Source organism: Epinephelus moara, chromosome 1 (assembly GCF_006386435.1).
Source record: "Epinephelus moara isolate mb chromosome 1, YSFRI_EMoa_1.0, whole genome shotgun sequence".
Lineage (NCBI taxonomy): Eukaryota > Metazoa > Chordata > Actinopteri > Perciformes > Serranidae > Epinephelus > Epinephelus moara.
This window is the reverse complement of record NC_065506.1, coordinates 35,254,032-35,268,386: the sequence shown is the minus strand read 5'-3', so window position 1 is coordinate 35,268,386 and position 14,355 is coordinate 35,254,032.

Here is a 14,355-nt window from a genome sequence, read left to right as displayed (position 1 = left end):
TTTCTACCGTTTTTTTTTCCCTGTTAAAGGGGTTTTTTTGGGGAGTTTTTCCTTATCCGCTGCGAGGGTCATAAGGACAGAGGGATGTCGTATGCTGTAAAGCCCTGTGAGGCAAATTGTGATTTGTGATATTGGGCTTTATAAATAAAATTGATTGAATTGATTGATTGACTCCTGTAGATGTCAGTGAAAGGTAATATCCAATTGCAACTTATTTTGTTGGGAGATGTAGTGTGTGTTCACACTATGAGCGACAAAGTAAAAGCATGACCAGCTTTAGTGTCACCTAGTTATGTCATCTCAGGCTTTTGTGTGTCCGCTACTTGGCTACTTGCCACAAAGCACCTCAACTGAACGTCACCCAAAGTTGGTAGGTGTTGCTGGGTCGCTCGTTGAGTGAACACAGCATAAGACAAACAATGTATTCTCATCCTGACCAAGCGGCGGTACTAACGCCCTGGGATTGAGGACAGTCTGAAACAAACCTTACAGAATCAAAAATCAGGTTTTAATTAGTGACAGAGAAATTAAATTAAATTAAGAAGCGCCCATTTACATTATTAGCAGCTGATAATGTGTTTTCTGCAGAGTGTAGTTTTGCTCTGTTTTTTGCATGGAATCATGCAGTGATTTCTTCCTGCTCAGACCACCTGTAAAAAAAAACATATTGTTATTTGCTGGAGACACACACACGTCTCTGATATGCTTACATGAAATTTCTGCCCACTGCACAAAATCAGTGTGCCCCTCTGCTCTGAAAACCTGCTGCTAATTCCTTCATCAGGCCACATGTTGTCCTGCCTCACCTGTTGCCTGTTGTCTCATTATCCCTGTATATTTAAAGCCCTGTCTCCGCTGTTGTTGTCTTCTGTTGTCTTGAGATCCTGACACTAATTTCCTGGTAAAGCATTTTGCCTGCATGCATCTTTTTGCCAGGTGTCTAATGCTTCTCAACTGTGACATGAAGTCACTTCATTGTACTGATTTATTTTATTAATTAGGCGGATGTTTTTGAATCACAGTATATTTGATTCAATGAGTCTCTTGACAAGGAGTAATAGATTTATTAATTAAGTTATGCGGAAGTTAATATAATGCGGAAGTTAATATAATGGGATGCTTTATCAATTGATTACCTGTTGCTATTCAAGGCTTTATTACTCAGAAACAACAGTCAAGGATAGTGAATAATAATGTGCTCACAATAAATAGCATCGATATGCACATTAATTAAGCATTTTTATTTAGCATATTGCAATAAATTGGCAATTGTAATCAGTGTTTCCCATAATCAGGAGAGTTTGATGACTTTGTTTTGCCTGATATATGGTGACAGTGTATTCAGCCCAGTCACCAGAGGAAAATGTTGGCATTGTATTTTTCTGCAAAACACAAATCTGTTACAATGCCACATTTTATTTGAATCATACCAATGTTTCTAAAGAAACATATGAGCTGACTTTGTCATTGGGAGTGGGAGGGGATGGTGTATGGCGTGTCACCTAGGCAGGACAACTGCCAACCTGCAGGCCACTGAACAAACATCAGACTGGTTGTGTTGTAGCAAGTCATTGCTGGGTTCACAGAGGCTTTTAGGATTCAAACATGGGTGTTTTGTAGCCTCCTGTCGGACTGTTTCCATTGGATTTTTAGGATCCAAACATGGGTGTTTTGTAGCCTCCTGTCAGTGTGTTTCCATTGGATTTTTAGGATTCAAACATGGGTGTTTTGTAGCCTCCTGTCAGACTCTTTCCATTGGATTTTTAGGATTCAAGCGTTGGTATTTTGTAGCGGCCCCTCGGTGTGCTTCCAGTGGCTTTTTGGGCACCAAATGTGGGTATTTTGTAGTGTCCTGTCAGTGTGTTTCCATTGGATTTTTAGGATTCAAACATGGGTGTTTTGTAGCCTCCTGTCGGACTGTTTCCATTGGATTTTTAGGATTCAAAGATGGGTGTATTGTAGCATCCTGTCAATGTGTTTCCATTGGATTTTTAGGATTCAAACATGGGTGTTTTGTAGCGTCCTGTCAGTGTGTTTCCATTGGATTTTTAGGATTCAAACATGGGTGTTTTGTAGCCTCCTGTCAGACTGTTTCCATTGGATTTTTAGGAGTCAAGCATGGGTATTTTGTAGCGGCTCCTCGGTGTGCTTCCAGTGGCTTTTTGGGCACCAAATGTGGGTGTTTTGTAGCGGCCCATCCGTGTTTTTCCATCGACTTTTTAAGCTCTAAACGAAGTGTTTTTTAGCAACATATGGTGTATTTCTATTGGCTTTTAGGCTCCAGACATAGGTGTTTTGTAGCCTCCTGTCGGTGTGTTTTAATTGGATTTTTAGGATTCAAACATGGGTGTTTTGTAGCAATTCGTCGGTGTGCTTCCAGCAGCTTTTTAGGCGCCAAATGTGGTTCTGTGTTTTTCCAATGACTTTTTAAGCTCTAAACAAAGTGCTTTTTAGTGACCCATTGGTGTGTTTCTATCAGCTTTTAGACTCCAAACATAGGTGTTTTGTAGAAACCTGTCAGTTAGGATACTGCCACAAAGAGCAGCTGTTTTTTTTTAACCAAGACATCACAGCTGTTCCTGCTGAGATAGTGCCCTCCCAAACGGGGCATTTTAGGCACAAAATGACCTTTTCCTAACCATGACCAAGTGTTTTTTGTGCCTTAACCCAACCACACCTTTATCACAGCATTGCTGAAATGTGACGTTTCAGTGTATCCACTACATAACAACATGCAAATGTGATGAATCTGTGGTTCCCAGAAACACTTAGTGCCAATGTTTTTTTTCCAGTGATTGGGTTGGCATATTTGTTTATTTTTAGGCTCAGTTTGGACAAGGGTAACAACATGCAGCACCACCATGGAGTGACTATGACAAAAATGTGCAGGTGGCCAGCAATTGTTATTGACTGTGTCTCCATGTAAGAGGATAAATTAAAGAGCTGGTTGCTAACATTCGCCAGGATGAGGATCACATTTGGAATATTAATGTGCAATTAACACAGTATGCAAACTTGAGGGAGAAAATTCTCCTGTGCTGCCCTGACCACTGGAATAGAAAATGATCACATCAGCCATGAGCTCTTCACTTCTTTATCTTTATCTGAAATCTTTCTGAAGAGCTAGAGGCAGTGTGCAAACTACAGGGGACCCAGGGGAGCTTGGCTCCTCGTACTTAGACATGAGCTCCCCTTTAAACATGATCTGTGAAATTTTGGGGGTCTCTGATTTATTGACAGTATTCCATTGTTGCTATTTCTATTTCTGTGTCTTTATCATCAAGAATTATGTGTAAAATTAGGTTTTTATTGATGTATGAATGGGTGATGATGATGCTCGAGAAATTAATGTGCTCATCTGTATGTGATGGACAACTTTAACCAGTGTTGATGAGGGCTCAATTCCTTGTGGGCAGCATGGCATGTTCCGTTTTTGATTGAATTCATACGTTTGTGGGTTTATTGGGTATTTCATTTACCCATGTCTTCTCTGAGCTGACAAACTATGTGGGGTTTCCCTCTGAAAGCCTGAAATTGGAAGGGGATGTTTTGGCCCCCAGATTTAGCTGAAGAGTGAGCAGTTTCATGCTGCTCTTTGGTACAGGCAGCTGCAGACACAGAGGCAGCTGCCTGTAGGAAGAGAACTTTGCCCAGTCATGCTCCGAGATAACATTATCTTCTGCCCTCTGCTGAGTAAGTAAATTTGCAGCTCACAGCAACTTAATACGATTCACGCTCCGGCTTTTGTTTGATATCTAGCTTCAGCAAAACTTGGTGATGCACATTTCTGAACCATCGTTGGCATAGTTAGCTTGTTTGCTATATTATGTAAATGTCAGTTTCACGCTGAACCCTGTTCAAACTCTCAGACTTTACACAGGAAAAATAGCAGAACGAATAGTTGAATATTCATATTGAGCAGCCAATATTCAACTGAGATGGTTACAGCCCTAAAACTAAAGAATATATTATTAGTACATCACCCTGCAGAGTATTCTTTGTTGGTCATATTTTATTATGCTGTGATGTTTGTTTATCATACCTATGTTGAGGTTTGATGTGGTTAAACGATTATTTATGCAGACATAAAGGCAGTAGGCCGACATGCTTGCAGCTATGAATCTATATAGATATGAAAATGAATGATGAACTGTATGCCCTGTTTTGACGCAGTTGCATTTTAATATTGGTAGCCACAGTTGTGCTACAGATATTGCAGTAACAAAGTTAAATTGTCACTGTCATTGTTTACGCATGATGTCATTTGCCGTTTCTGGTACGTCCATTTAGTGTCACAGGTAGATATGTGCGGCTTTGATGTACAGTTCACTTGATCCATTTGTTGCATTTGTGTGTGTGTGTGTGTGTGTGTGTGTGTGTGTGTCATGGACACATTTACAAGCTTCTCTTTCGGTCTCCCTCTTCATCACACCCTATCTCTCTGTATCACTCTCTCTGTGTAAATTGTGTAGAGCTTGTCAGAGGGGAAGCTGGGATTAGGGAGGCTTTAGCATCAAATCTGACAAAGGAAATACCAGTAATTAGTATTCAGTAGAAGAGTGTGAAAAGATGGACATGATCAAAGACTGTGCCAAAGAATTTTACACAGATGAATGCACTCCTGAGTCAACAAAGCAAATTTCTCTGCAGTTTGAAATAGTTTAAAATAGCCCCATGTGCCGTTAAGTGTCCAGTTTGACAGCACATCTATAAACCCCCAGAGTTGTCATTTAAAGTGCCGCAAATGAGGTGAGGAAAAAAAGCAACCTTTTTGATAACTTATGATGTTTTTCCTCACAATGTGAAACAATTTAACATTGTTATAATTCATACTTAACCCAATTTATGCAACAAAGGTGTGGACTTTGACTGATATTTTCATTATTAGGGACATTACAGGGGATGGCTAATTTAGAGAGATTATAAAATCTTTGCAAAGCAGGAGAGTAATCAAAATGAATTTCATTTTTAACTGAATGCGGTAAGCCATTAGTCTTCATTATTGTCTCATTTTGTTACATTAACTGAAAACAATTGCAGGAATGGATTGAACTCGATTTTAGCGGGCACCGCACCCATTTTCATACGGGCCAAACTAACTTGTGTTAGTTGGATAGAAATAGTCCGTTGAGCTTGATAATGGAATTGAGATTTGTTTGAAATGTACAATAAGGAAAAACAGAGAAAAAGCATGCCTGAGGAAAGGAATTAACAAGGTGAATTATAGAATTGCAGAACGTGAGCTGCATCCCAAGTTCGCCATTTTTATTTTATTTTTTTTGCATCAAATGAGATCTGGTGTGTGTTTCAAAGCATTAGTGGCAGAATTACATCCAGCTGAATATAGGGCCAAAACCCTCATTTGTTAATCCTGTGTTTAGAGGTGTGATTCAACGACGCCACTTTGATTTTCAAGGCCGCATTTCCAGGGCCATTTATGTTGATTTGTCGCACAAGTGCTGCAATTAAGGGACGCCCTTCATTGGCAGGTTGACTTACATCCACTTAACTGCAGTATCTGCTCTTCTGTCGCCCCTCTGTTGCTTTAGATTTGTCAAAGCGAGGCCATCAGTGCCAGGGAGAAGGAAAGGGATAAGGGAACAAGATCTGTGAATTAAGGGTGTAATCATCAATATCCAGGAGCACTGCCTCACCCTGAGCGGCACAGCTATAGTGCCTTCTCTCTATTGAATTTTATTTGTACAACAAGCCATTGTTCCCCGGGTGGGCACCCTCATGTCTTTCTGCTGGAGAGTGACATGAAATAGCATCTATCTGGCTGTACAATGACAAACACAGTTTTTGCTTTTGTAGAGCGGGCATAACCTATATTTTTCTTTTTAAGGCTGGGTTTTTAAGATGAAAGCAGTCTTATAACCAACAGAGGTTATTCTGTTATAGCTGGATGTGCTTGACTAAATGGTCGGCTCAAAGGATGACATAAATACAAAGAAAAATAACAAACAGATATTATTTCAGCTTGAATAATGTAAACAATGTTAAATAAATAAGCTTGAGATCACAGTCGGCGTTCTCATGACTAGGTGGCGTCTATGTAAATACCTCTGTACTGCTGTTTAACATTTCCCTGACTAATGCAACACTGGAAGCCTCGTCAGCCCCTGTTGGGCAGCCTGCTGAGGTCAGCATCCACAACACGACAGGTGCTGCTGCCCATCTCCTTTTGGGGCACGACATTACCATATAAACTTTGTTAATGACCTTGTCATTTACACAACTTAATTACCAGAGTTGTGTCCCCTGAACATCTTCCCATATGAATTATACATCAGGAAGGTGGCTTCAGACGAGGAGCTGTGGGGGCGTTGGGACAGGTATGCCAGCTCATTGCATCAATTTGAGGAGGTCTCAAAAGCAAAATAAATAAATGACCAATTGGAGAAAAAACATTTTCAGAGGGTGTGGGGCATCTTTTTTATTTCAAATCATAGAGCAGCTTGGTTTTGGATAAAGAGGAAATCTACTTAATTTATATTAAAAGAGGAAAACATCCAAAACATCATTTTCGGAATTGGCAAAAAGGTGTAAGACCATAATCTTCTCTGAAAACAAAAGATAAAATCACTGTTTATTGGCTGAAATCCATCGGGCACGGACACGTCACTTATAGGCGGGGCCCAGGTTTTTTTTGTACCTGCTACATAGACTTCATCTTTGTAGTCTGTGGTTGCTGCTTCACTGTGTGCACACCGAGTTTTGCCAAGTGATAATGCAGTTCGTTATGCAGGAATTTGGAAACGTAGGCCGTATAAACTGGTACTGAATTAATTATTTTTCAATTTCAATTTCAAAGAAGCTTTATTGGGCATGGGAAACATACGTTTACATTGCCAAAGCACATGTAAATTAACTGGATCTTTGAAGTACAGGATGCATTGATTTGATTGATTTATTTTAATGTGAAATGTAAAACCACCCATGAGGTTGCTCTGCTGTGTCACTTTGTCTCTGGTGCAATGAGGTGTTCATTTTAATCATGTTTTTTTTAATATTGGAGCTGTTATTTACACAATTTTATACAGTGTTTACCTGTTGGAGGGCTGCGGAGCTGCGCGCAGAGAAACAAAAAAAGACCAAGTGTTGCATAATGCCCGTGCAGGCAAGTGCAGCTTCCATGGTCAGTGTAGCAGGTTGAGTTGATAAATGGACGCGCTCGTGTTGTACTGAGAGCGTGTCCCATGTATTTTGGGCATAAGAAGGAATAATGCAAAGTTGCTGTAGTAGTTGCAATATTATCTTGGCAGACTGCGCAACCTAATTTAGAATTTTTAAGTTTTAGTGACAAATTGATGCTAATTTTGGAGGGGTGTACGCATGGATGAAGCCAGTATGGAACACAAACCACATCTCCATAAAAACTAAACTCCTCATCTTCAACTCCAACGTTAAATCAGTCTTACTATATGGGGCAGAAACATGGAGAACTACAAAAGCATCATCAAACAAGCTCCAAACATTCATTAACAGGTGCTTACGACACATCCTGGGAATATACTGGCCTAACACCATCGCAAACGAAGAGCTCTGGCAAACCACACAACAAGAACAAATTGAAACCCAAGTCAAACGCAGGTAATGGGGCTGGACTGAGCACACCCTGAGAAAACCATCCTCCAACACGATCAGACAGGCCTTAACCTGGAACCCACAAGAAAAAAGAAAGCCAGGAAGACCAAGAAACAGCTGGAAAAGGTCTGACGAGGCGGAACTCAAGGAAACAAGAACATCCTGGAAGGAAGCAGAGAAGATCGCCCAACACCGAACTAGGGCTGCCACGATTAGTCGACTAATCGATGACTAATCGACTATTAAAATAATCGGTGACTATTTTAGTAGTCGACTAATCGGTTTGAGTCATTTTTCATAGAAAAGTACTATAAAAGTACCCCAAAATACTCTTACTGCAGCTTCTTACGTTCAGATATTGGCAGTTTTACACATTCTCCCATAACAGTGAACTAAAACCCTTTGGCGTGAGTACGAAACAAGACATTAGATGACGTAATTTTGGGGTTTGGGCGAGACAGGCCGACATTTTTCAACATTTTAACACATTTTTCGATGAAATGATTAGTTGACTAATTGAAAAAATAAGCGACAGATTAGTCGACAATGAAAATAATCGTTAGTGGCAGCCCTACCCCAAACTACCTGGAGGAAGTTCATGAATGACCTATGCTCCCCAAAGAGCAAAAGGGTTTAAGTCAAGTTAAGTCAAGTACATATGGATGTGTCCGTAAAGGTGGATGTGGCGTGTTGAGTCAAGGCATCAGTCTGCATCAAATGACGTGTGACTTTGAAACTGGGGAGGCTGCATCTTTTTATGTAACCCTCTCAGGCTCACTTAATCAACATTGGCTAGGTTTGTGAAAATGAGAAAAGCATGAAGTATTTAACTTTTCGAATTCTTCACACGACTACTGTCACTTTTTGAGTGCACAACCTTTGTGGTGTATCATTCCCATTTGTACAGATCATTGTGGCTTGACTGAGGGCAGGCTTTTGCCCTGCTTCTGAGTGTGACTATTCAGAGAATTAAGTTTTTGGACAAAACTTTGTATGAGGTAGTTCCTGCTATTTCCTATCAGCATACTGCCATACCCCATTACTCTATATAAGCACACATGTTTGCCCAGTGGTGTATCATAGAGAAGCAGTGAAGTTGTTTCTACGCACTTATTTCAATCAGGAGAGACAGGAGAGTGAAGTAAATATAATATTCAATACAGACTAGGAGGGTACAAATTAACAGATGATTTGTGCTGGTTAAGATTTATTAGAAGTCTTTGGCGCTTGGACACCAGAGGGAGATATTTTGTGATTGAGGGACATCTAAGGAAGCAACCCATGGAGTCCAGACACTGGTGGTGGTGGCTGCTGACCCTGAGGCTGCTGACTGCTGAAGCTGATGAATCCGTAAAGACTAGCCGTTGATGGGGAGGTGGAGGGCGCGCATGATGGCAGCATAAAGAACTACAGCAGAGAAAGAACCATATTTACATTGAGGAGCAGTACGATGATAGGCTGACAGAGAAGATGTGTAGCTGTGCTATTGGTTGATTGTGAATCAGCTGAAGACTCAATTGACCTACCCGGACAATGACACCTAGAGATAGTGAGTGAGCATGCGTGGAAGGAGTGAATGGCAGGGTGAGAAACAAACTTAGAGCCTAAGCATGAGAAGTATTGTCGCCCTGACTGAACTTTCACTAGAGCTTCACTAGTCAGTGTCTTGCCAGCCAGAAACAGCTGATAAAATCATGTGTCACTGTTTTCAAACGTGCAATTCACACTTGTTATATGTATTGTGTCTTTTCAAAATACACCTCTGTTTTCTCAGGTCATTTACAGTTTCTGCCTGTTAGATACCTGCAGTCTTTTTAAAAATAAACTTAGTGCAACAAAAGCATGTGCTTAGGTTTGGATAAAAACCTCATGCTTTGGCTCAACAATCAAATGGGAAGTGAACAGGGGGCTCTCAGGTGAAAGTCCGGCCTCCCGGGCAGGACCCATCCATCCCCCCGTCGCCTTCCCTATAGGGACTTTCCAGCTCCCTATACTATGTTATTACCGCCATATAAAGTCACGCCGCCTGGCTGCATATCATACCAACATTGTTACCAGCAGTGTTTCAAACTGACACTATCCAGTGGTGTTATACACTGATGCCGATGATGGCATATCATACATTGGTGTTCGACCCTGATATCACTGACAAATAAGCAATATTTGATGACTTGGGAATGAGAACAGGCTGATATATTCCAACAGCGCACCTAATGAACGGTCCTGCTCCAAAAATAGAAAATCAAAACGTGGCAGCAGATGTTTTAATCACGGCAGGCTGCCACTAATAAATGAAGGTGTGGGAAACCCTGCGGGGAACCCTGCACCTGAAACGATCATACAGAAATGTTATAGGAATACTTCACCCACAAAAAGACCATTTGTATATCAACTAGTCATGCTATGGTACCTTGTATTATCAAGAAAGTTTTTGCATTTTTGCGCAAAAAATGAAGACCATAATGATTCATTAATTGATTTGGTACAATGTTTAACAGCAGCAAAACTTTATCAAAACATCTGTTTCCAAATGCCGTATGCTCAGTACTTCCCGAACACATGGATTTTTGCCGAAAACTTAACATTTATAACTGAACTAAAAGTGACACTTATCTCTGCTCTCTTTACAGCCACTCCAAGAGTGAGGTCTTTAATGAAAATACATGCAATCAATAACTCAATATATTTGGAAGCATACCCTGGAAATCCAGAGTTCTCGCGAGAGCACAATTTGAATTTGCTCAGCGAGTCACTCTGGCAATCAGTAATGATGCTCATTACCCATGCCCTTGGAGCCAAGCTGTACCAATCACATCGGTGTATCTGATATAGGCGGGCCAGAGGCGAGCTAAACAGATGACAACAAGTCCGGAATCAGTCGGTAAACATTGCAAGATGGCTACGGATGAACACCAGTTGTTTGAAACAGCTTTGGCCGCTACAATGAACGAGTTAGACTTGGCTTTTTCTCTAAAAGAGGAACAGAAGACGGGGCTTGAGTCTTTCCTTTGCAAGAAGGACGTTTTTGCTGTTTTGCCGACCGGATACAGCAAGAGTCTAATCTACCAGTTAGCTCCGCTGGTAGCTAAGCGTATACGTCACCCCGTGTATTGTTCTGATTGGTCGTAGTGTTATCCAAGTGCATGCAGTGATATTTTCAAATGCATGCTTGGTGCCGCCCCTCGAGTTGAGCCATTTGCAATTCTCATAGCCAGACCCTAAATCTTTCTAGATTTGGGTCTGGATTTCCAGGCTAATGGAAGCATGCAAGAAAAGCAAACTTACCTTCACTAATTCAAGGTAACACAGCATGACTACTTGTTTTTCAAATGGTCATTTTGTGGGTGAAGTTTTACTTGAAGCACATTTTTGTTTATGCACTTTTTGTGACTAAAGCTCTTTATGTGGCGGCATCTCAGCCACCAAGTGTCAAAAAAAAAGTGCCCTCCATTGTGATTGGTTTTGACTTTTACCTCTCAAAAACAAGAACAAAACAAGAACTCTTCGCACTGCCATTCTCACTGGTCTGATAATAGTCAGCTATCAATAAAACAGTTGGGCATGATGCACAATGCATTTGATATGTGAGTGCTGTCACAGTCTTAAGCCCAAGGTCTCATGTTTTAGTTTGAATAATGAAATGATCTGATTTAACGGTTTAAAGTAATGAGCAAAAAAAGCTGGAGCCAATATGTTCTTTTAATGAGCTATAACTAAACAGTAATCCCTGGAAAGAATTAAAAGGTTTGGTGTTTTATTCAGCAATCACAAGGGCCTCTGATATGCTGCAGAGACTCTTGCTGTCATCCTTCATCACACTCTCACACACTTTAACGCATGCACACCCCCGCACATTAAAATGTAGTGAAGAACACAATGAACAGCCTTAATATTTTAAAACTAAATTTTTATTAGATTCATCCAGACCTACGAGGACAATGAACATTTTTCACCGACCAATTTTGTTATTCATGCAGTTAACTGCTCAAAAACTCCCACTCAGCACCTCTCAAAGTGGACATTGCCTGTTTTTCTATCTCCTGTCTGTGTCTGCATCCCAAATGGCGTCACAGAGATGAAAGCTGGCTACAGTTCTTGTCGCTTTAAAGTTGGTGTTTTGCAGCCCTGCTGTTGCATTTGGTCACCTGGAGCTTACTGCACTTTTCACAGTTACTGTGTCCCAATTATTACATAACTAAAGGTTGGTCTAGAGATACACTGCAGGAAAATACTTCCATAGTCTGTATGCTGGTCTGTTGTTTGGACCGAACTAAGCGCGGTTGTAAATCTCCTGCAGAAAGCACACAGGTGTCCCAGAGCTTTGGAGCCAGCAGGTGAGATATGTCTCCTTGTGCCTTATATACACTCACAATGTGTTTAGTATAGCCTAAGGGCTCTGACACACCAAGCCAATACTCAGCCAACTTTGGGCCATCGGTGAGCGTCTGTCGCCCTATTTTTTGCAGTGTGTGCTGCACCATTGGCACTAGTGGGCCCTTATCGGCTGTTCTTTGGCTCATTAAGTGTGTTTCAGCTCAGTGCACGTGAAGACAAACAGAGGTGAGAAAAGCAAACAACTGACTAAGTGAAGAGGGTGTGAGATCGAAATAAACGTGGCATATTAGGTCAGATTATTTTTTTATTTTATTTCTTTTAGCTATCTTTGCAAGTTTACAGTTGATATCCTTTCTTCTTTCAACACTGAGTTGTGTTGTTAATGTGCTAACTGGCTAACTAGCATCTTGAATCCGCCCTTGAATTCTCTCACGCAGACACATGCTAGTTAGCCATTGGCTGTGGTCTTTGTGGTGTGTTAAAGAGCAACTTTTTGGTTGATACACAGGGGACATGAGGCGATGCACCTTCATCATCACCACTAGTTCTTAAGAATCAAAGACAATTACGATGTGAATATAATGTTTACTTGTTGTTGCAGATTTCCAGATTTGTCTCCTGACTGCAGCAGCAGTGTTCTTTAGCGCTGTTATATACTGTAGATGTTACTCTGCAGAAAACACAATGTGTGGACTTAACCATGACAGTGTGACCCTGGGCTCAGGAACAGAGGTAATGGAGGCACAAGACTGCCATAGTAATTATAATGAGAGCAAAGGAGGAAGTGATCTGTGAAGAGAACGGGACCTGCCAATTCTGGTGTTCTCTGGTGAATGCCAGCTGAGCTGCACGGTGCTGGGCTGTGAGCACAGGTCCCACTAGAGGACGTCTGGGCCTCATGCCACCCTCATGGAGTCTGTTTCTGACAGTTTGGTCAGAAACATGCACACCAGTAGCCTGCTGTAGGTCATTTTGTAGGGCTCTGGCAGTGCTTCTCCTGTTCCTCCTCACACAAAGGAGCAGATACTGCTCCTGCTGCTGGGTTAATGCCCTCCTACGGCCCTGTCCAGCTCTCCTCCTGTATTGGCTGGTCTCCTGGTAACTCCTCCATGCTCTTGAGACTGTGCTGGGAGACACAGCAAACCTTCTTGTGACCGTATATATGGATGTACCATCCTGGAGGAGCTAGACTACTCATGCTCATGCTACCACTGGTGATAAGGACACTAGCAGAACACAAAACTAGAGGACAATCAGTCAGGAAGGATGAGGAGAGAGCAACTGTCTGTGGTCACCACATGTCAAACCATTCCTTTTTGTGGGTGTCTTGCTTTTGCCTCTCCACTGAACCTATTGTCACTTTCATTTGCACCAAAGCAGGGGAAACTGATTCACAATCACTTGTGCTTCCTAGATGGACAGATTGATATCCCTGAAGTTTAACTGACTTGGTATTTGACTGTGACAATTAAGTATTCCCTTAATGTCTTTTAAGCAGTGTATTATTGTTCCATAACCTTAACCATGTGTTTATTATCTAAACCTTAAGGATGAAGGTCCCTTAACCTTAAGAAACTCAAACCACAGTCTTTCCCTAAAACTGATCAAGTCGTGTTTGTGGCTAAACCTAACCAGAACTTAACCACAGTGTTGTCACATCAAACGGTAGATTTATTTTTCAACACTGATTCCAGTGAATGATTCTGGAAGGCACATGCAGTGATGTCATCCTGTCGATAGGGGCTTCTACATGTCGTTCTAGAGGACACGGACAAACAAAATTAATTTGGAGACCTTGGAAGACAGTAACATTAAGTTGTCTGCCTTTTGTTTACTGTACACTCACCTTTACACAAATGAAACACTGATGAATAAATAGAGGGACAAACAACCTCAGGTGAAAACAGTTTGTTTAGAGTCTCATTTTGCATATCAATGTTATCTGCAGTAAACTCATCATAATTCCACAGATGCAGAAACCTTTAAACATGTCTGAGAGCTTCTGACAGTGCTCCTGAGGGTTTGAATGAAAGGTTGACTATTCACCAGACACATAGACCTTAATGGTGAAAAGGTCATTCCACTCTAAATAGTCAATGTTGCTGGAGCTGCTCCCATGATAGAACCGCTGATAACTCTCTAAAATGAAATCTATCAGTGGCTGTGATGCATTACTGTTTCACCGCCATTGGCGTTAATTCATTACAGAAGAACCAGGCAGAGATTACAGCTTTGTATTCCTTGACAATGTCACGCAGGCCTGCGCCATCCAGATAATTATGAGTCGAGAGCTGCGGCCTCAGAATGAGAAAGCTCTCTTAGCTCATCTCATTCTTCTGAATGGGCCTCTACTGACAATGAGTGACCTTGTGCTTGGAAAATCGCACTGAATTAACTATGGAGCAGATATCACTTATACACCCTGGCTGCATC